The sequence below is a fragment of the Triturus cristatus genome, chromosome 6 (assembly GCF_964204655.1).
Source record: "Triturus cristatus chromosome 6, aTriCri1.1, whole genome shotgun sequence".
Taxonomy (NCBI): Eukaryota; Metazoa; Chordata; class Amphibia; order Caudata; family Salamandridae; genus Triturus; species Triturus cristatus.
This window is the reverse complement of record NC_140589.1, coordinates 378,736,896-378,760,894: the sequence shown is the minus strand read 5'-3', so window position 1 is coordinate 378,760,894 and position 23,999 is coordinate 378,736,896. Positions and strand designations below refer to the sequence as shown.

The window sequence follows — 23,999 nt, the reverse complement described above, 5'->3', positions numbered from 1 at the left end:
TTTAAATATTCCTTTCAATGTAACCTTTTTTCCAGAAAGATAGGTGTTTTATACACTCTTTCTTTTGATCACCTCGCATTAAGCTATTCACAGGTGCCTGAAACCCTATAGCAAAAACTGTAATTTTAAAAAACCTTTCTCCAATTTGAAAGCAGAGAAGCGTCCCCACCCAAAACCCTGATTTTCTGAGCTTTAGCTACTGGATCAAGGTAAAGTGCAAATTCTGTGGTACCCTTATGAAAAAAAATTGTTTAGGAATCCATTAGCTTGTATATGGGGTTCGGAACCCATATAAGTACTGACTTAAGGGCAGTAAAAGAAGTTTCAATTTGTCACTGCTCTGACATCGAAGGAGGGCATTTCAAGGCCCCAAAGCCCACCATTCTAACAGGTGACGATCCGCCGCCTCATCAAAGCTCCAGAAACCCAAGGGAGCAGGGTAATATGTGTGGAAGAACCGTGCTTACAGGCTGCCGAGCAGGTCCCTCCTGACTCGCCCTCAATGTAAAGCGAAGACAATATCTTCAGGTTGAGAGGTGGAGGAAACCTGCTATGGGTGGTGAAGGAGCATGGCAAGATGCCAGATACTTACTAATGTTATTAAAGGTGAGGGAATGTTACTAATGAGTATGGAAGGATTGGGTAGCAGGATGGCAGGTATATTTTTGAAATTGGACAGAGGAAGAGGAGAGTGCCAGGATTTCAGATAGTTTGCCTTTATTACTGGCAGTAGAAGCAGAGGGCATCGGCAAAGGGAAAGAGGACAGTGGCAGAACATAGGTTTAAAATAATAAAAATTCCGTTGAGTGAGGTAAAGGAGGTTTCTCCATAGAGATACGGATCTTTTCTTGGCAGGACCTAACGTATTTTATTTATTTATTTGGGAGCGAGAAAGGAGGATTCTCCTGAGGTTGCTAGGGAAGGACTACTGTACGCTTTTATTTTAGATTGGACGAATGAGAGGATGTTGGAAAGGTGGTAGGGCACCAAGCAGTTTAAAAGGGGCTAAGACAGGTCCACATGACTATTCTACCCCTGCACTGCTCATCTGAGTAAGTGAAGGAGTTTTAGAAGGGCAATACACAAGATAAAATGTTAGCTGAGTAGTTGTCAATATAGTAAAGTTATTAACCTTTGGATTCCAAGTGACATCATGTACAACTTATTCTTCTCTCTCATTGTCTATTTGAGTGACTTGGAACATCTCAATCTAAAACAATCACTTTATTGACAGCTTCAGCTACTACATTCTGTATGCTCCCCATAGGTGTTAGTATGCACAGTTGTGGTGTTACCACTTTTTATCATCTGCAGCATATTTGTCATTATGCACAGAAGGTATGATATTAAATCAGAGCCTTAGGAAATTCAGAAATAAAGCTGATTAAAAACACATTCCATATCCATTAGATACTTTTGCTCGAGGCTACATCTCGAGCATCACATCCCTACTCATAAACTTGCACTATTTTTACTCCATGTGATATTAAACAATATGCATATGACATATGTATTCGCTATCTAGTCTAGAATGAAGTTCAGGTGTGTACTTAAGTTAGGGTTTTATTTGAAGCTCTGGGTTTCTCCTATTGAGCTGTCCCGCTGTGGCGCTTTACTTATGAAGACCCTTTTTCAACATATTGAATGTATTGTGCCCTCAGCATGTTAGATAGTATACGTCTCATCATTAAAACAGACTAATTTAATCACATAATTAAAAAGAATATAAAGTTAATACAGAGGCTCTGGTGTATTCTAACTTCTTACAAATGAACAGTCCTTCATCGTCATTAGCAGCTAAAGAAATGGATACAGAATCAGTTTTAGTTTATTTCATCCCCTGGTGCGAAGGGTTTTAAGAGAAGCAACATTGGTGCTCCTTGACTACCTATGGAGTTGGGTTTTATGTGAGTCAACATTCGTGCATCTGGACCCGAGGACCAACTCTTTTGATGGAGTTCATAAATGTTCCATCATGAGAGAAAAAGTAAAAAAGCATGTTTTGAAACGTTCTCTTATTTCATTGTACTTTAACGCCATCAGATTATTGTTAGTGTGTTGCACTTACCAGAACTGAGACAAAATTATTTTGAAACTTGATGCTATGGACATTATTGATGGAAGACTGAGTTGGCCTGCTTGGATTCAGGTTTTTACCTACAGCTCACAAGATATACGCACAGTGGGCAGCTAACTTACTGATCCACCCTCCTGGCTTGTGATGAGGTTTTATGTGGTTGGATCCATATTATGTGCAGTTGGTATTACAGTTTTGATTAACTAAAATGCAATAACAAGTTGTATTTTAAGGAAATTGTAATTTTAAAGATTCGACCACTTGGACAGTTCTACAGTCAAGTCTTACAAAGGTAAATTGATTTTCCAGTAAGATATCCTTGACTCACCTTGGGTAACGTGATTTGACCAATAAGGCCGTACTCCATCATCTGTGCGAGTATCTCAATTTGCCCCAACATTACAATCAAATAATATAAAGAATTTCACGATCCAAGCCAAGTTTATATGTAAGATAAAGATTGTATTAACAAAATTAAAAATGCGCAGAATTCATGGACATACAGTTACTTCTCATCAATAAGCTTTACCAAAAATAATGAAGAGAGCTATTTGAGTGACCTGTCAACCGTTAGAAGGGTTACTGTATAAAAATCAGCAATTGCATAGAATTGTTGTCAATTCAGGGTTTGAATTGATAGTTGAACTTGGCAAGTCATGCTTGAAATAAGGCAATGTAGAGGTGAATCTTCAGTGTTAAAAAGGAAACTTATGGGAGGTGTCAGTTCTAATCAGTGTAGACAGTCTGTCAAGCCATATCAAACTGGTTCCACCTATAAATATAGTTTTAAGGTATTTTTAAGTTATTCAAAATCACGAGTAAGCACTTAGCCGAGTAAGCACTTAGCCTGTTAGGCTTTCTTTAATACACTTAAGATAGCAGGAAAAGAGCTCTACAGGATAGTCAGGACCTCGGCCGGTCCACTCTGAAAGTACCACATATTCCAGCTGGTAGTAGGCACCTCAGCAGACCACAATGCTTCCAGCAGTCGGAAGACATCCAGGTCCCTAGGAGTGCAAATAAAGAAATCACCCAGAAACATCCTGAGAGATGGATCTTGGGGATAGATATTTTCCCTTACGTAACCAAGTTCCAATAGAAATTCAGTATGGCAGAAGCTCTGTCTAGGTCAACAATTTCCAGCAACCATATGCTTCACAGTTGGAGGCCTGATGCCTTCGTTTGGTTGTCAGCATGAACCAAGCAGACAGACAGGCAGATAGTGTGTTCAGCAAAAAAACACTTGCTTGTTTAACTCCTTGTCACCAGGATAGTTTGTTAACTTTAAACCGTTTTTTAGATTGATCCCAAATGGTTCATTTGTAGCATTTTCATTCTTTGTTTCCTTTCCTAGACAGAAATGGAAAATCTATTTAATCAGTACTGAGCCGAAAAGTCAACCAAATTTATTTGGAAATATGATATAAAAAATCAGATTATCAAAGTGTTCTCCACATGAAGATTCACGTATTCTCACCCACAACACCAGCACAAAAATTATAATTCTATGTAATAACCACATATCATGTCTTGAGAGATGGATGCAGCTTCAGTGGTGAGCCTTGTTGAAGTAAAATCCGATTAAGACACCAGGTAGAGACAGCTAAGGCGTTTGGATCATTGATGGCTTCGCTTGGCCTCTGTGATGGATGGATGGAGGTGAGGCATCCGAGGGAGAACTCGAAACTGGATAGAACCTCTATACGCCAACTAGCGATGGAGGAAGTTTGGCAGAGTTGACGTGACTCCATCAGAAGAGTGTATGATTATGGGGACAAGTGTGTGAAGCGCCTCCATTGGTTGGCCACACGAGATGCGAGCTTCAAATGAATCCCTTCCATTAATGATCATTTTGGATGCAAGTTGCATACCTCCGCAGAGATAGCTGAAGTATTCATTGACTACTACTCTGTTATATGCCCAGTGCCCACGGCCAGACCAGGAACTGGCCTGGCTACTTCTTACAGAGATACAGTTTATGGAAGCCCAGCGAGCGGATCTTGAAGCACCCTTAACAGCAGAAGAGATGGAGATGACGATAAACGATATGAACACGGGCAAGACCATGGCCCCGATGGACACCCTCTCGAATACTACTGTACTGTAGTCTGTATTGTAATCTGTGACATCCTCACCCCACGCTTGTTGGCGCTGTATAAGGAGGCTACAGAGAAAGGCATATTCCCACTTGAACCAGACCTGGCCACCATTGTTGTCATTTCTAAGACAGGCTGACCCGCAGATATCTGTGCGGCCCATTGGCCTATCTACATGATTTAGACTGATATTAAAATCTTTGCTAAAGGTCTGGTGAATAGGCTACAGAAAGTCCTGGAAGCCAGTGTGGTTTTACGGCCAACCATAGCACACTGCATTTTATCCGCTGTGTGAACACTGCACTTGCTAGAGCCCATAAACTATCTGGTTTGCTAGCCCGCCTGCTGGTAGACTTCGAAAAGGCCTTTGATACCATTGACTGGCTCCACTTAGATCATGTCCTTTTCTGGATGGGATTTGGGCCCCGATACTGCAGTTATGTTCAGCTCCTGTACCGAGAGGCTTTGGCGCAGGTTCCTGGGGTGTGGAATTTAATAAAATATCTACTTGTCCATGGGGCAGGTTGCTTCATAAATCTACTTGTCCTGTAACAGAAACCATTTGTCCCTTCGGTGCCACGTAGTGTGGTGCCAAGTTATGGCAGCAATCTCATAATATAAGAGCTCTGACATAGCCTCTCTGTTTATGCCAGGGCACATATCATAGTAGTGTTTGAATACTTGCAATCCCCTTATGTTGCCACGTTTCTGCAGACCTACATACTGGGGATGAAGGTAGTGGTAACCAATAGTCCCAGGGTTAGAATGCCCCTTTGAGTCTGATACCTACTAACTTGCATGTTTTAATGGTTTTCAACAACTCTTCTCTAATCTTTTTCCATACTGAGAAATGTTGGAAATTTACTCCTGACAATGGGAGATGTAAACCTTCTTCCAGAGTTGGGAAAAAATAGTTTGGAGGGAAAGTGAGCATGCAAACATTCAAATTTTCGCATGAGCAAATCTACATGCGCATTTGCTCATGCTTAAATACAGTTCACAAATATTTTCTAGTTTCTTGTCCTACTTCCGTAAATTCTTGGGAATTCACTAAAGCCGTATAGCTGCACTTAATGCAAGGACATATACCATGGGTGCACCTTAGAGACTTTCTTTAATAATTGCGCCACTAATTTGGTGTGGTGTTGACTATGACCTTTTGCGTTTATTTAAAATTCTGTCTCTCTCTCTGTATCGGCTGGTTTCACTGTGAGTAACAGTAGCATATCGGCACACAAAATAGTTTTGTTAAGTGCCAATAACTTCTGTGGCAGTGTGTTGTTTTTGAGAACAAAAACACATTTTGCTTTTGCCAATGTTTGTTATAATGGTGAGGGCCCAGCAGCTCCCATACCAATAGGGTTTTACAAAAAAAACATGCCAAAACAAGTCACACATTGACAAAACTAAAAAGGTGACCACCAATTTCAGCCCTACTGACTTTGCCAATGCTTGTTTATTTTTTTCCCCAGTATCTCTTTGAAACTGTTTACAATGGCTTTCCATTATGAATATTTTTGGGAAATACTAGCATGCATCAACACATGTTACTAAATTATGCTGCAAAGAAATGGTACCTGAAATTTTACAGTAGTTTAGCTAAATGTTTTTTTTTCCTGATTTAATTTTTTTTATGAACATTTTATTTTGAAAGCAAAGAATCTTGCTTTCAAGCTTTTGCAAATATTTGCATCAAATCAGAGAGCATTCTTGGAGCAGTATACATAGCCTCATATTGCCAAACTTTAAAAACGGGTGTACACATTTTTATACTGGAACCACTGCCAGTAGTGCAGTCAGAGCTTACAATATTTACTTAGAATGCTCACCCTAATAATAAAGGCTTTCAATTAATGAACCATAAATACAAGTTTGAACAGCATTCACATATGGAAAAAAGTATTAGCTTAACTGTAGACAGTGCCCTTCCCTAATCCACAATGTAGGACTGCAAACTGGCAGCCAAAGGGTTTGTGCTTCCGGGGGTTGGGCCTATTTGTCCCCAGAACAAAATACACATAAAAACTTGTTGCCCTTGACCACAAACAATATGTCCTGGGCGTTGGGCTATAGGAATACCACATCCCTGCAGGTTCTCTTCTCAGAGCACTTTTGTTCTCCTTCCTGATCAGGCAAGCCATCAGACAGGGGTGTCTGATGGCCGCGCTCCTCTTTGACTTTGCCATGGAACCTCTAGCTAAAATAATCCGCTACGATGCTTGTGCGATAGGCTGGGACTTTGGGGGACCACCTGAAGAACGGATCGCTTTATATGCCAATGACGTACTCCTCTTTCTTTCCAATCCCCAAACTTCAGGTCCCTGGGTACTAAACATTTTGAAGCTATAAGAAGAGACCTTCGGGCTTCATGCTATCTGGGACAAGTCCCTCCTGGGTTCAGTAAAGGGAGAAAGCAACGCTGTTAATTAGCAGTCAACTGTTTTGACTCAGTACCAATGCTTTAACTATCTAGGAGCTCAAACAGCAATGATGCCTGACCTTGTGCACAGCCGCAACCTCCTTAGGATCTACATATCTGGTCCAAACTCCAGCTGAATAAACTAGGAAGGGTAGCCTTGGTGAAAATGATGGTGCTCCCACGCTTCTTGTATAGTCTGCAAAATTTCCCATCCCACATCCCCAAACTCTTGGTTCACCGGAGTGGCAGCCTTGACCCGCTCCTTCCTTTGTAAGGGCTGTCCCTTGCGCATAGTGCTAGACATGTGTCGCTGATCAGTCTACAAGGGACGGATCGGGGTGGCAGACATTAGGCTCTACTGCTTGGCTTCCCACTTAATAGTCATCAATGACTCAATGACAGGGGCCTGGCATGACCTAGCTTATCGGCTAGAATAGGAATGCCCAGGAATTGCTAATGTCATGAACCTGCTTTATGTGAGCCCCATCTCAGCCCACATACTGGAAATCATGAAAACTGCACTCTTGGCTTGGCGCGCAGATTTACCAGATTGGACAAAAGTTAACATTGCAGACCCCCCACACCCATATGGAACAGCCATTGGCTATGGCAGACTGCCTGACTAGAGGGCTCCGGGAAGTGAAATCAAATAGGGGTCACACCGCTGGGAGACAAATGAAGTGGGTCTCATATGAAATCATTTCAAGACCTACTGACCCAGTTTCAGTTATCACATCCCAAATTCCACAAATACCTACAGCTCAGGCACACACTTACGATCTATGAAGCACAGATTGACCACGCTTCAGAATTCAGCCCAGCCAAGCTACTGATGGGTCACATGAGGCAGGGCAGGATCTCATAGATTTACTGGTTGCTAATTTGCAATGCCCCATCAGCGTTTGCGCATCTTAGATGTAAATTGGAACAGTGGCTAGGCCCCTTGGATGATACAGAGTACCTGGAGGCATGTATGGCCCCTAAAGAAATTGCAATCTCCTCCCGACTACAGTTAATTCAACTACACTATTTTCACATAGCTCACCTTACATCAGGGGGGTTGTGGCCTGTATGGCCAACATGGCTGGCGCAAATTTGTGAGCTCCTACTCAACCTCACCTGGACAGCAGTTTTCAGGGTGCTCATGTGCCCCTAACTGGCATGGGAAGCCTCCATGTCCTCGCTGGATGGTGGCCTGACCATGGAGTCGCCCTGTGGGCGACGCGGGAGCCAAGATGGCCGAGGATCGGGGGCCATCTGAGGCGCACAGCACTCAAGATGGCAGTCCGGGGCTTATAGCATCCTCCAAAGCCCGCACTTCCCTGCTGGTTATGGCCCGTTCCCTGGATGTTGCCTGCTCAGAACCGCTGGAGTCGCGGCGGGATGGCAGAGGCAAAGATTGGGGCCTGGCAGTGGAGGATACGGTGTTGCCTCCCAAGATCCGAATGGCGTGGTGGGGCCTGCTCTGATCCTGCTGGGCGTGGCCTGTGGGCCTGTTCATTTTAGGAGCCTGGTCGGGTTCCAGTGCCATCCCGGTGATGGGCATTGCCCCTGGAGCAGTTGGAGCTGCGATATGTGGGTGAGGACTAGGGCCGGACCAGTGTGTGCCTGTCCGAGGGAGTGGGGCCAACAAACCCTGGAAGCTCAAGTGGCGCAGTAGGAGCTGGGCTGCCTGCCTTCAGTCTGGCTGACTGTCGCCTGAGGCCCTGAGGAGAGGTCTGTTGGGCCGAGCCCCGGTCCTGTATGGCCAGGTGAGGAGCGCCCTTCGGTGGCCCTTTGGACTGTTCCCCTGCTAGACTGCACTGCTGGGATCTGTGTGGTGGGGGGTGCAGGGGACCGCTGGACTTGTGCCAGTGGATCGTCCCCTGCCCGCCAGGACCCCCCCTCCACGCTTTGACAAGCAATGGGTGCTAGATACCTCCAGTTTGGTCTGGCTGGACCCCCCAGCTTCTTGGAGCAGGCGCCTAGCGTCCAAAGGCCCTGGTCAACTCAGAGGGCCCCGGGTCTGCTACTTTCGCCCACGGTCGCTTGGATCCTACCGTGTAGTGCAGTGACGTGCCCCTTGACTGGCACCAACTGCTCGTGCTGCCCTGCCTGGCTCCTGGCACAAGCGGATCGGTCTCTGCCTTTGGCCGCACAGACCGGCAAGTCGCGGCTTTCCCTTCATTGCCCCATCCATCTCCTGGATTGTCAGATGTGAGTCACCAGGGGTAGTGATAAAGGCCAGCTGAGTGAGGCTAATATGGAAAGGTACAGGGCCCCGTAGGTCATTAGGGGGAGACTGGGACAGCTCTACATCTGATGATGGCAACGTCCTCATCTTCCAAGCCATTCTTGACTCCAGGACTCTATTAGAAACGAAAATCGTCGAGGTCGGTGCGGACGTCGTCCTGTTTCGCCAGGACTAGCGCCAGACTATTGAAAGAGTTACAAAGGTGGAAACGAGAATCTCTACTCTGGAGGATACGGTTAAATATCTCTCCTTTAAGGTGGCTCGCCTGTCCCATGATGCTAGGCTCCTTCAGAAACACGCAGAAGACTTTTAGAGTAGAGTCAGGTGTGATATTTTACGCTTTATAGGCTTGCCTGAAAACAGAGAGGGACAATTCCCTCAATATTTCCTGGACATTTGGCTCAAGACCTGGCTTAACCCCTACAGCCTCTCTTCCTGTTTTGTAATTGAAAGGGCATGTCGCTCCTTGGCCCAAAGACCTCCTCCCAGGCCACTAAATGCCTGCTTTTTGAATTACAAGGACCGGGATGCGGTTTTCTGTGGCACACGTATAACTAAAGATCTCATGTTTCATTCCGGTCGCATAATAATATTTCTTGACTGTACTCGCAGGGTACAGACCCTGCGTAAATCCTTTGGCCAATTCAAGGCAAAACTTCGTTCCATGCTCTTACATGCTGTTGTACCCAGGCAAATTAAGGATCATCCACCAATCCAAGACCGTCTTCTTCAATTCCCCAAGAGAAGCATCGACTTGGCCGACTGAGCAGCACCCCCTGACGAGTGTTGCAGACACTTGCCTCGGGCAAGCGGGTGTGATCCGACATGGCCATATTATCTCACAACAAGGTCTCTTTTGGAGGAATTATAACCATCCACGGTACCACTCCACTATATAATACTCACAAACGGGTAACCTAATGGTTGGATAACTGGAATGTGAATCGCAATGTGCACAAAACAACTCAAAAGATAGGAAAATGAGCATTTGCTATTTAAAGACGAGAACCCTCACTCACCACCTGGGTGACATGCTTCATCATTGGGTTCCCTCTTACACACAGTGCCCGCAAGGTGCACTGGGTGGGCTAAAACTCTCCCTCAGGAGAGGAGCGTGAGGTGGTCTTCACTCCAATGTTAAAAGTGAGTGAGGGGCAGAGTGCAAAAATAATATCAAAAAGTGTATGAAAAGAGGAGGAGCCTAGCGCGCAACCAAGATGGCCGCGTAGGCTTGTGGCTCCCGGGGGCCTCCGCAGCCTCCCACGTCTATCCTGTCATAATCCTGATTTTTTCGATGGGCTTTTGTTTATGATCTTGCGCTAAGGTGCCACTCGTATTCCAAATCGAAATTGGACTCCGGGAACGTGTTTTTTGGCGATCTGAAGTTTGCGGCCTTCTCCGGCCTTGGTGCCGAACTCGGGTTGGTGAGGTGCCCGGCTGCGAATTGAACAACAGCGGCATGCCAGGCTGGGCCTGCCCCGGACCCCGTGCTTTCACTTTCAGTTTCGAGTTAAGCTACCGAGACTGATGCGTGGGACATTGGGAGAGCTGCGCGGAGTACGGAGTGCAAGGCCTAGTCTTGAACTGTAAACAGGCCTCTTTCGGTTGGCGGCCCGGATCTACTGGCCTTCCTCCGGGTGCTGGAGGGTGCTGACCTTGCTGATCGCTGACGATGACGACGAGAGTGGACGGCGACAAACTGAAACCTAAATCTACCCGGAGGGGAGCTTATTCCCAGGCCAACAATATGGACCGCTATGCACAGCCAAAGGGATCCCCTAGTGGATCGCGTAAATCGCCTGAGCCGCCCAAGGAGGCCTCGGGCGCATCATCCGAATTGACCCTGTTGGATGTCATGGGGGCCATTGAGGAGATGAAGGTGACTGTGAACCAGCAATTGGATACTCTGGCTAACAAATTGGACTCGGTGCTGATTGATGTCACCTTGGTCAGAGCGGACCTGTCGAAAACCAATGACCGGGTCGACTCATTGACCCAAGCAGCGTCGAGCCTAACGGTAGATGTGGCCGCCTTGCAGACGACGGTGCGGAGGTTGCAGCTCGCCAGTGACCTGACCGAGCGTCGCCTTGAGGACTCCGAGGGCAGGGCCAGACGGAACAACGTCCTCATTATCGGCGTGCCCGAACGGTCGGAGGAGTCTGCTGTGGATCTTTTTGTGGAGGATCTAGTGGTGACTCATCTAGCACCCAAAGGGCTGAGCAAGTTCTTCGCTGTGGAACGGGCCCACAGGATCCCGGGGGGTGCGCCCAAGGTGGGTGCCCCCCCGCGGCCTATCATTGCCCGACTTTTTAATTTTCGGGATAGAGACGCTATCCTGCAGGCGTCGAGGGTGGCTGGGCCATTACGATTTGAGAACTCTAATGTTAGCTTTTACCCAGACTTTACACAAGCGGTTCAAAAGCAACGGATGGGATTCTCGGCCATCAAACGGCGCTTGAGAGACATGGAGTTCAAGTATGCGATGCTGTTCCCGGCTAGGCTGCGGGTCGAGTTGGATGGTCGCTCCCACTTCTTCGACCGGCCGGAGGCGGTGGGAGAGTGGCTGGATGCCCTGCCCAAGAGTCGGGATCGGGAGGGTCGGATGGCGGAGAGCGGAGAGGGTTTGACGGAGTAGGAATGGAACTGTGATCCTGGTGATGGACTGTATTGGTAACGTTTTGCACCTGTGGCTGCACTGGACTCCAGTTTGTAACGATTTGCCCCGTGGTATTTGGAGGTTGCGGGGGGCTTGCTGGGGCCCTTTCCTCCTTCTGGGGTTTTTCTTGTCCTTTCTTCATATTGGGGCGACAGGCACACTGCATGTTGGGGGGGCTGTTCGGGCTCACGCAGGGGTGCAGGGAGGGGGGAGTTTTGTTGGGGTTGATGGGGGGGGGGGGTTGGGGTTTGTTTGTTTGTTTCACAAGGCGGGGTAATATTTCTTTGCTGTGCTATTATGATTGTGCTCCCCGGGAGGGGGATATTTTGTGCTGGGAGGGATGGGGGGGTAGGGGACTGAGACTTCTTTCCTGGAATGTGAATGGGCTGGGGGACAGGATAAAGCGGGGGGTAGTCCTGCAGTTCTTGAAACGTATTTCGCCTGACATTGTGTTCTTGCAGGAAACGCACCTCATAGGGAACTCTTTTCATGCCATGAACAGACGAGGATATAGCCTCCTGGCCCATTCTGGTTTCACCTCTGGCTCGAGGGGAGTGGGCATCTTAGTCAGGACCTCTCTCCCGCTGGTGGTGGATGAGGTGCTCCACAACGACAGAGGGCGCTACACTGCGCTGGTGGGGAGGTGGGAGGGTAGATTGATTTCACTGGTCGCGGTCTACGTGCCGCCGGGCCTGCAGACGGCCACCTTTGCTGATTTGGGGCGCCTGCTACTTGGGCTTCTGGGGGGGGTTTTGGTCTTGGGGGGGGATTTTAACGCAGTGGTTTCCGGAGTTGAAGATCGACACCCCCCTAGGGACCTCCCTCGGGCCCAGAACTGGCTGGGGGGCTTTCTGGATACCCTGGGACTGATAGACTGCTGGCGGTTGAAACACCCTGGACAGGCGCAATATACCTTCCACTCTGGGGCCCACGGTAGTCTTTCGAGGCTTGACTATATGCTAGTGCCTGCGGCCCAAGCTGGGATGATCGGGGAAGTGCGACACTTGGCACGCGGTATATCGGATCACTCCCCTCTTTTGCTACACCTAGATATCGCCTTGGGGGCGGAGGGGAGGGTGGCGCCGATCAACCCCTGGTACCTACGAAACCCCACGATCCGTGCAGACCTGGTTAAGTCTTTGGAACACTATTTTAATGATAATGTGGGGTCGGTGTCTTCCGCCGTCTCCCTTTGGGAGGCCTTTAAGACGGTGCTCCGGGGCCAGGCCCTATCTCTCATTTCCCACACCAAAAAATGCGAGGTGCAGGAGGTTGTTCGGCTAGAAAATGAGATCACCGAGTTGGAGAGTGATTTGGAGCAAGGTGTTACGGATGACAGATTGCATGTGCTGGAGCTTAAGCAGGCCGACTATAAGGCGCTGGTTACTGAATCTGCTAGGAGTATGGGCAGGGAGCAACAGGGGCGATTGTATGATATGGGTGATAAGGCAGGGAAGTTGATTGCCTGGTTGGATAAGAAGGAGAGAGCAAGTCGAGTGGTGCCGGAGATTGAGAGGGTGGATGGTGTGCGTGTGACGGACCCCGGTGACATTGTTGATTGCTTTGCGGAGTATTTTCACGGGGTCTACTCTCCGGTCTCAGAACGATCGGAGGAGGACTCTCGACTGCTGCTTCGAGATACTACTCTGCCTTCCCTATCTGATGAGGATAAAGTATTGATGGATGCGGCCCTATCGCCAGATGAGATTGCTTTGGCCATTCGCTCCATTGCCTCGGGTAAGGCCATGGGTCCTAATGGACTTCCCATCGAATTGTATAAGCTGCGCCCAGATGCGATTGCCCCGTATCTCCGGGACATGTTCCTTGAGGCTCAGGCGGCGGGCTCCCTCCCTTCTGACCAACGTCTTGCTACTATTGTTGTTATCCATAAGGAAGGGAAGCCGCGGGATCGGTGTACTTCTTACAGGCCTATCTCTTTGTTAAACGCGGAGCCCAAAATCCTCGCCAAGGTACTGGCCAATCGTCTGATCCGGGTTGTGGGCGACCTGATACATCAGGATCAATCCGGTTTTATACCCCATCGCAATACCGCTTTGAACCTGCGGCGACTGCATGGCGTCCTTGCTCGCGCCCCATTCATTCGTGAGCCGGCCATCTTGGCGTCCTTGGACGCTACCATGGCGTTCGACACCTTGGAATGGCCATACATTTGGGCGGCGTTGGCGAAGTTTGGGTTTGGCCCGGGGTTTATCGGTTGGGTGAAATTGCTTTATGACAACCCACTGGCACAGGTAGTGGTCAACGGACGGGTGTCGGCTCCCTTTGTTTTAGGTAGGGGCACCCGACAGGGATGTCCACTGTCGCCTCTTCTCTTTGCGCTTTGCTTGGAGCCCCTTGCGGAATGGCTGCGGTGGCACCCCTCGATACGTGGCCTTAGATGGACGCCGGAATACGAGGATCGTGTTTCCCTATATGCGGACGATATCCTCTTGTATCTTGCATCTCCGCGTAAATCGCTCATTGTATTGGTGGATGTGTTGAGCTCCTTTGGTCGTAACTCCGGATTGGTAATTAACTGGGCTAAGTCTTGTGTATACGTTCTCTCCGGGGAGGCCCCCCCCTTCCGCGGGGGTGCCCTATCCAGATTGCGGAGTCGGGGTTCACGTATTTGGGTATCTTTATAACCCTGGATCCGGTGGCCCGGTATGAACGGAATCTTCTCCCCCCCCTTCAGCGCCTAAGGGCGGATGTGGCGGGTTGGCGGCGGCTGCCGCTCTCGCCGCTCGGCCGGGCAGCATTGTTCAAAATGATGTCGCTACCACGTTTTTTGTACGCCCTGCAGAATACTATGGACGTAGTGCCGGCCCGTTATTTTCGGGAGGTGGAGTGTCTCCAGCGTCGATTGTTTTGGGATGGGCGGCCGCGGATTGCTCTTGCTAAACTGACCCTACCGTGGTATGACGGGGGGGTCGCCCTCCCTGACATTAAGCGATATTACTGGGCCTCCCAGTTGGCTGCCGTCAATCACGGGATGTATGGCCCTGCTTTGAACCCGGCTTTTGAGATGGACAAATTGCTACTGCCAGGCGGAGACTATAATCGGGCACTATACTCGGGGTCCCTTGATGCGCGGTTGACGGGCCCGACGCGGGTCGCGGTGCAGGTGTGGCATGCAGCAAATGCGGCGATGGGGTGGAGGGATCGCTTGACTCGGGCTACGCCATTGCACGCGTCCCAGCGTTTGGGTTGTCTGTATACTACGAAAGGCTTCGAGAAGTGGGATACGATTGGTATCAGCACGGTAGGGGATCTCTGGACGAAAGGGAAATTTAAGACGTTCGACATGCTGAAAACGGAATACCAGTTGAATGATAGGGAATACTATCGGTATGTTCAAGTTCATCATGCCTTGTGTTCCGTGTTTTCAGACGTGGCGGCTATTCCGGAGCATTCCCCGTTGGAAGACAGAGTATTGGACGGTTAAGTGCCGGACAGCACCATTTCGTTGATCTATAAAAAGCTTATCAATGATCGAATGGGTTTGCTGGCCTCATTGCGGGAGACATGGATTGCAGACGGTATAGAACTGGACGACGAGGATTGGGTGTCAGCGGTGGCCTCCCCGAAAGAGGTGGCTATCCCGGCCCGATTGCGGTTCGTCCAGCTTAAGATACTGCATAGAGTGTACGTCACGGGGCCTGGCCTGATGCGTATGGGGTATTTGGTGGATGGTTTGTGTAAGCGAGGCTGTGGGCTACTGGGGACTTTTCTCCATATCTTGTGGGAGTGTCCGGAGGTGACTCGGTTTTGGTGCAGAGTGCATGCGGTGTTAGAAGAAGTCATGCATGTTGCCTTGTTGCCGGAGGCACGTAGATGCTTGCTGAATGTCTGGGAGCCGACTGATTACAATGCGACGCAGACGCAATGGGTGACTCTAGGCTATATGATAGCGAAGCGTGACATCGCACAACTGTGGGGCTCCCAGAGGCCGCCAACGGTCTCCGAGTGGAAGGAACACATGGACTGGTGTATGTTTAGAGAGAAAACGGTGTATGTGGCGAGAGGCAAGCCTGGGAAGTGGATTAAGGTGTGGGTTCCCTGGAACTCCTATCGTGGAGGTATTTGCGCCCCGCCCCAGACGCGTGAGATGGATGCCGCTCTGTCTCCCTAGCCCCCGTATTCCTGTATGCTCCTGCGACATGCGACTTTGTCGCTTCTGCCTTGCCCCCCTCTCCCCCCTCTGTCTACCCGGGTTGGTTTACTCCCTCGATACGAGGAGCACATGTTTCTGCCATTAACCTCCTCTGCCTTGTGAGTTTGATGTTTTCTGTTTTTCAAAAATATGAAACCTTTCCTGTTTGTTTAGGGACTGCGGCTGTGGCTGACTGCGATGATTAGCACTTTAGTAACTCTTTTGCTGCTTCATTGATGTGCATGTTAAGTCGTGCCTATGTTTACACTGCGTTTAGCGGACGGCCTGTTGGTTGTAGGCCCATACTTGTATCTTTTTGAAATTGTAATAAAGATTTAAAAAAAAAAAAAAAGTGTATTAAAACCATCTCATGTAGGGAAAATAGCTTTAATAGGTATCCCCAATGGATGGAGTTAAAACCAGTGTAACGACAGGGGTAAGGATGTTCCCTATCTGACTAGGTCAACATGTTTCTGCCAGGTGACCGAAAGTTCATGGCATTCTTCAGGACCATTGTCTTTTCACTCTGCTAAATTAGTGATAAACAAAAAACCATACTTATATGAGTGTTGTCGAGACCAACTTCAGTCTGGTCTTCTTGCTGTAACACATAAGAACATTCCTTAATTGTTAACATATTCATACTTAAGCCCAAATGGCTAATACCCAGGTGTACGTGAAAATTGTGCCAAAACACCACCATTGTGAAAACACACGGGTAAATCAATATTCTCACCAATAGCAGATCAATAATCTGCCTCTACCTTACACAGGTCCTTTATCTATATGCGGGTACCTAAAGGTAAAATTGAATCACACATCAGAGGTCATTTAAGGCCACTCTTAAAAGAGATAGAGGGAGAGATGTAGCCCACACAGCGCACCTTGGGGGCACTGTGTGTAAGAGGGAACCCAATGATGAAGCATGTCACCCAAGTGGTGAGTGAGGGTTCTCGTCTTTAAATAGCAAATGCTGATTTTCCTATCTTTTGAGTTGTTTTGTGCACATTGCGATTCACATTCCAGTTATTCAACCAGTAGGTTACCCGTTTGTGAATATTATCCGACATGGCCACCCAGCACAAGACAGCGAAAGTGGTCTTACCAGCGGCTGGCAGGGCTTGAAGAGGCTTACGCAGCCTCAGACTCAGACGGAGGGGAAGGCAGATGCAATGGAGCTGAGGTCTCGGAGGCCCAAACGGATTTGAACAACCCAGCCACTGCGTCCTCTGGGTGATTGTCTACACAGTGTCTAAATCCTTTTATGCAGGCCTGCACCGCTATATCCTATGCGACAATCTTATATGTATGTGGTTGAGGGTTGCGGGTGGGGGTTAATGTGAGTAGCCTGTATACCAACTCACCCTCCTGTTCATAGTCAGTCTTATTGTGTTTTTTGGGTTTGGGTGACAGATGCTTCTTCAGGGAGGCGAAGTGTAGGGAGGAGAAAGTTGGGGGAGGGGATTAATGTTTGACTGTTAGTTTTTTTGTTCCACTTGCGCTGCCTTGTTCTGCCACTCATGGGGATGCTCCATTATCTGCCGAGCGCACAGTCCTGACACCGGTACCGGTTCTTCTCCCCAATGCTAGGTGGCCATTCCCGCCCACGTGTTGATATGACCTCTCGAGGTACAGTCCCCACATTGACCACTCTGATACCACCATGCTGCACGATCTCACAGTAATTACATGGAATGTAAATGGCCTCCTAGACCGCATTGAAAGGGGGGCTGTTTTCCAGTTCATACAGTGACATGCACCGGGGTTGCTGCTGATGGAAGAAACACATCTGCATGGTCACAATTATCAATTTTTGTCCTGCAAAGGCTATGACCGAGTGTTCCACGCTGGCCACACCAGGGGGTCCAGGGAAGTCCCTACATACACCAGTTCTCATTGGCGGTGATTAGGGACTTAATTTTAGTGCTTCCGCCCAGGGGGACCATCACTGGTGGGGACTTCAATGATATCATGGCAAGTAGAGACTGGTTTTGCTTGAGAGAGGAAGCCCAGAGATGCAGCCATGGCTTGAGGGATTGGGCACGTGAATTACGTCTCTCAGACGCCTGGTGCATCCTGACACACAGGAGTACACTCACTTATTGGTCACTGTTTCTTATTGACTACTTGTTCTTACCATGGGATGACCTCCTTTGATGCTCGGGGGCCCAGATTCTGCAGTGGATTATACGATCATGCTCCTGTCCTACTTCGTTTTGGCAGGCCTCTTCAAGCGAACGTCCCAGTCTGCAGCCTCCTGGTGTGGTTTCTTCCAGACGAGAGATTCGTTGAATTTCTCAGCAATGTACTTAGCACTTTTCGTGGCCTTAATGAAGGTTCGGTTGAGTAAGCTGGCACTTTATGAGAGACTGTAAAGGTATACATGAGGGAGGTTGGCTCATTCCTATGTTACGGGTGTAGAGTGTGATAAAAGTTCCCTGATTACTTACCTGGAAGCCTGTGTTCTACATTGCGAGCACATGGCTAGTCATGCACATACCGATATCGAGAAGCACCAATTGGAGCTCGATCCACAGTCACTTTGTCAGTCAAGTCTGGGCGCAGCCCACAGGAGTTAGATGGCATCAACACGGTGCGTGTATGAATGGGGGGGACAAGTCAAGTAAATTGCTGCACTGGCATGCCACACACAATGCAACATCCAGCATCATTCTCCGAATCCAAGGGGATTCCAGGCAATGGGCTGTGAATCCTCTGGAGATTATAGCTGTATTTGCCAAATACTAAGAAAACTTGTATGCAAAACGGCATCCCCCGGCCCAGAAGATGGAGTCTCCTTTGGTAGCTGATCTGCCCTTGAGTCGCCTTTAAGTTCCACAGAGAGCGGGGTTGGAGCACACCATAACGGCGGAGGAAATAGGTGCTGCTCTGTCAGACTTTACTCCCGGCAAAACACCAGGGCCAGCTGGGTACCCAATGGAGTTCCACTGCAAGCTCAACATCGACATTGCTCCACACCTTCTGTGTTTATTTAAGGAGGGGATCACCAGGGGCCGCCTTCCCCCAGCGGTTGATCATGCCACGATTGTGTTCTTCCCCAGGCCTGGCTGGCCACCAACAACCTGCACTGCCTTCCGGACGATTTCTCCCCTTCTGGACGATTTCTCTTCTTAATAGTGAAGTCAAGATCTGTGCCAAAATCTTGGCCAACAGACTTTTAACTGTTATCACTTCCCTCGTCCACTCAGACCAAGGTGGTTTCAACCTGCCTGAGGGACCAGACACTGTATCTGCCGAGTGCAGGTGGGCCTGTCTCGTATCAAGGCATTGAGATGTCCCTCGGCCCTCCTTCTAATTGACTTCGAGAAGGCCTTTGATACTGTTGAGTTGTCCTTCCTAGAGGAAACATTGAGTCACATGGGCTTCTGACCATGGTTTCAAGCCTATGTTAAAGTTCTGTACACTGGACCGACAGTGAGGGTGAGCATCAGTGGGGTGCTGTTGCATGAATTGCAGGTCAGGCGGGGCACACGTCGGGGATGCCCACTTTCTCCGCTTTTGTTTGCCTTGATTGTAGAACCATTGGCGACCTGCGTGAGATGCGACGCGCAGATGCGGAGTTTCGACTCGGAGCCTTGCTCAGGGTGACTACATTGCTGTCTAGGTGGACGACGCTCTGTTGTTCATGTCCCGCCCGGCAGACATGGTGCCCAGCATCCTTCAAATCCTATAGTTGTTCAAGACGTATCGAGCCTGCGCGTTACTTGGAGTAAGTCCCTATTTTTCCCGCATCAGGGGTTCCGATGGGGCAAGAAGTGGCAAACTCAGATCACAATCAGGTGGATCAGCTTTCCTAATTTGTGCTTATACTTCTCCTGGTAACCAGGCCTTTCCTGGAGTCTGAACTTGGGCCCTGTGACGTGCAAAGTTCAAGAAGACCTGAAACGTTGGGCTGCTCTCCTTCTGAACGTTATGGGCAGAGTGCGGCATTTTAAGATGATGATCTTGCTTAGGTTAATTTATGTCTTGCAGAATTACCCAGCATTAATTCCTCAGGCATGGTTAGACACCATACAGGCAATGGGGTGCTCGTTCATCTGGGCAGGTGGTCCTCGAAGGGAGGCTACCAGGAAGTGTACGTGTACGACATATGATTGAGGACTGGCCGTAGCTGACCTGAGGCTTTATTACAGGGCGGCTCAGCTCCTCCCTATTAATGACTGGCTGAGTGGGAAATGAGACAACCCTGCCTACAGGGGATAACTTGCACTGTTGGGCTCGACAAAGTGATAGGCATCCTTTACGGAGCCCCTATCCCCACTACTCTCCCTTGGGTAACCCAGGTGGTGTTCCGTACCTGGTGAGCCACATTTTGCTGGACCGGGTGGCACCACAGGCTTTCCCAAGAGCCCCACAGTGGGAAGGCACGTGCTTATGTCAGGTGGCGTCACTGGAGGGTTTCCGCAGGTCGAACAGCATAGAAATTTCAAAGCTTGGGGATGTTTGGAAAGGGGACCACATGAGGCTCCTCGAGGACCTTGGAGCAGATTTCAGCATGCCGTCTTACCAGTTCTTTCGATACTTACAGCTCCGCAAAGCCCTCTCCACCTACCATGCTGCATTACGTGAAGTTCCAGAATATAGACTCTTAAAATGTAAGCTTCTAATGGGTCACCTGGGCAAGGGTTGGTGCCCCAGATTTATCGCTTATTTTGGTGCATTTCCCGAAGATACTTGTTGCCCAGAGACAGAGGTTGAGCTGGACAAGGCTGACTGGGGGGACGCTTGTATGGTGCCCCACACTCAGACTTCATCTGATATAGTTTAAGCTCCTCTACCAGGCCTAACTAACACCAGCGTGAACTGTGGCGGGCGGATCATCGAGACTGTCACAGGTGTCTAGCTCCACTTGGTGATTTTGTTTCCACGTGGTCTGGAGCAGTCCCGCCAATCAAACCTATTGGGCAGCCCTGCTGGTGATCCTCTCACTAGTTACAGTGACCACCATTGACTTGCAGCCCCTAATCGCTCTCCTGGGCATTATGGAGGACATGGGCGGACTGCGTTGGAATAGGTTGCTGGTTGGGCACCCTACTTGCCAAACGAGACATAGCCCACCATTGGACATCCACTGCAGAGTCACTTATAGAGGCACGGAAGAGGGTCATGGAGTGGTGTGGAAAACTTGAAGAACTGATTTAGAGAGTGCGGGGATGTCACAAGAAATTCCGAAGGGTGTGGGGAAAATGGTTGTAGTGTCATGGTCTGATGGACTAGTTATCCCTCACAGGGAATTTTGTGAGACAATACAAAATGTAAGTAATGGTTGGGGCTGGTACTGTATTGCAAGGGTGGAGCTAATTGATTTTGTACTTGAGTGGAACGCAGTGTTATTATCTGTTGTTTGGCAGTTTAAAACAACGTTTTTGTATTTTAAAAAACCTTACCTTACACCAAAGCCCTTGTGGCAGACGGGCATCCTCACTGAGCCTGCCTGCACCGTATGTGGGAGCCAGGAGGCGGACTTCTTCCACTTGGTTTAGCAGTACCCAGTGTCCTTGGATACTGGATGCGAATCGTCAACACCCTCACACAGGTATTGGTGAGATCTCTCACGCTAACGCCGAAGCTAGATCTGTTGGGTGTCCTTGGGAGCTGGGGGTAAATGGGTAGACCAAGCCCTTGTGGGCATGGCTACAATTATCACCAAGAGGCACATTGCCGGTCACTGTAACTCACCTAACCCACCTCCTTGCCAGTGTGTGATTGGTTCTAATGATGATATAATAATTTCTGGAATAACAAGATATGTTCGACAAAATCTGAATCACAGTTGCGAGTGGTCAGATTATCTCACTGCCTTATGAGAAGAAAGATAATTTCCAACATTTGATGATATGTGCGTTATTAGTAAAAACTCTGTGGAAAATAAGTAGTCCACTAACGACCGCCTGAGTGTAGCTTTTAATGAGCCGGACGCTAGAAGAATTCTAACTACTTGCCTGTGCACGAGTCACCTCTCATCTGTGTAAGCCTCGGCAGTCATTTACATATTCTGTATGGGTTTTTGCTTTTAATGCAAACAGGTATTTGGTTAAGAGAGATAAGTACTCTGAAGTGCGTGATTTGATAAGTACTCGTGTTGTGTGTACAGTACTTCTGCACAGAAATACAAACCTAAGTGCTTTGTAGATGAAGCATATACCGGTTTTCCAAGGCATTGGATTCATTTAAATTACAGTAATGTAGCCATACATAATTAGAAAAACTAGCACAATGGTCGTGCATCAAAATAAGAGAAAACGTAATCACAAATATTTAGTAAAATGACCTTTTATGTCATTTTAGCATAATTCCTTTACCATAACTATATCTGTGTATCTCTGTCTGTCTGTGTGCCTCTCTCTGTCTCTCTCTCTCGCTATATATATATATATATATATATATATATATATATATCAATCTCAAAGTCAAAAGAATTGACGCGGCACTCCTCTCAGCGGAAAAGATGTTATTTTAATGCCAAATCGTAAACCTCCCTACGCGTTTCGAACCGAAGTTCCTGGTCACGGTAGATTGTTATATATATATATATATATATATAAATCCACTTAAAAAACCATAGGTTTCACACAGGTTATAGTTAGGTGGACATTTCACTCGTAAAAAACCAATGAAATTCCCCCGTTATAGTTAGTTCAGATAACTATAACTCGCGCGCCCGCAATCCACTGCTCATGACGTCACATATTACATCACTCATGACATGGTCAGTGGCATCACTCATGACATCACTGATGACATCATCCTTGTGATAGAGTGGCGGTCGCGCGAGTTATAGTTATCTGAACTAACTATAACGGGGGAATTTCATTGGTTTTTTACGAGTGAAATGTCCACCTAACTATAACCTGTGTGAAACCTATGGTTTTTTTAAGTGAATTTGCAAGGTTTTTTAAATGCTAATTCCTAACTATAACGTGTGTGAAACCTATGGTTTTTTAAGTGAATTTGTACGTTTTTTTAAATGCTAAGTTATGTATTTATAATTTTTTTTTTTCTTCAGGGTTTTCACCGTGCGCGCGCTGTAGACAATCGGCCACCATGCGCTGTGCGTGCCGTGCGCGATATTTAAAAAGAAAAAAAAAAAATTTCACCCTTGGGGGTCCTTCTGTGACCCCCTGATAAAGGCTAGTGGGTCAGGAACTGTCCATCCTGCCCCCTTTTCACGTTCTCCACCTTTGTTTTTCACTGCCTCAGACTGCGAGAGACAAAATGGCGGCCGACAATTCCTGATTTCTACCGATTCGAATGTTTACTGACATCTAACAACCAATCAGAATTGCGCTCGCGCACGTCACAGTGCGCGCACGGTGCGCGCGTATAGATATTGATATGCTTTTAAATGCTATTTTCTCAGGAAATGCTGAACAGATTGACACCAAACCTGCAAAAGGCACTTCCTTGATCTTATGGCTACCTCTCTGCCAAATTTCACGTAATTCTGTTCAGCCGTTCGGGCTGTACCTTCGACTAAAGGTCCTATGGAAAAATGCATGGGGAAAACGGGTTTTGGGACCCCCCCTTTTTCTCGGCCCCCGCTTGACGAATCACCTCGAGACTTTCAGGGTAGGAGCTGAACGGAGCGCCCCATTTGTTTTGAAAATTTTGCGAGGATTCGTCAACCGGCGCCAAAGTTATTCAAAATAGAATTTTGAGATTTCCTATGGAAACTCGGTCCTAACTATAACTATATTCACTGAAAAAACCATAGGTTTCAGGGGTGTTATAGTTAGCTGGACTTTTCACTTGTACAAAACCATTGAAATTCCCCCGTTATAGTTAGTTCAGCTAACTATAACTCGCGCGCCCGCAATGCACTGCTGATGACGTCACATATTACATCACTCATGACATGGTCAGTGACATCACTCATGACATCACTGATGACATCTCAAATGACATCACTGATGACATCACTGATGACATCATCCAGTGAATGTGTGTTTTTCTGAAAATTAAATATGTTTTATATATGTATATCTCAAGGTCGATGGAAGAATAAATGGGTATATAAGTGTCTAAATGGATGATTTGTTTTTGAAAAATTGATTGTGTAACTGACTGATTAAGTGTATCATAGTGAATACATGGCTTAGTGAGTAATGTTTAAATATGTAAATATCTGTATCAGTCTCTCACTTTGTGTATAAGTGGCTGCATGGGTTGGTGAGTAGCTACATGGGTGTCTATATAGGTTATTAGTTGGTTTTTTGAGTATCAGTCTGAGTGTCTTCATGGTTCGGTGGGGGGTATTACGTAGTGCATAGGTGCATGAATGAGTGACTCACTGTTTGTATGGGTTGAACACAGCATGTGTGCAGGACTGTATGGGTGGATGAGT

General features: G+C 47.8%; 1 protein-coding gene across 2 annotated transcripts in view; it reads left to right on the top strand.

Moving 5' to 3' along the window:
- TRAPPC12 (trafficking protein particle complex subunit 12) overlaps nucleotides 1–23,999 on the top strand; it is an 820,049-nt gene that overhangs the window by 351,696 nt on the left and 444,354 nt on the right. The window lies entirely within an intron of this gene.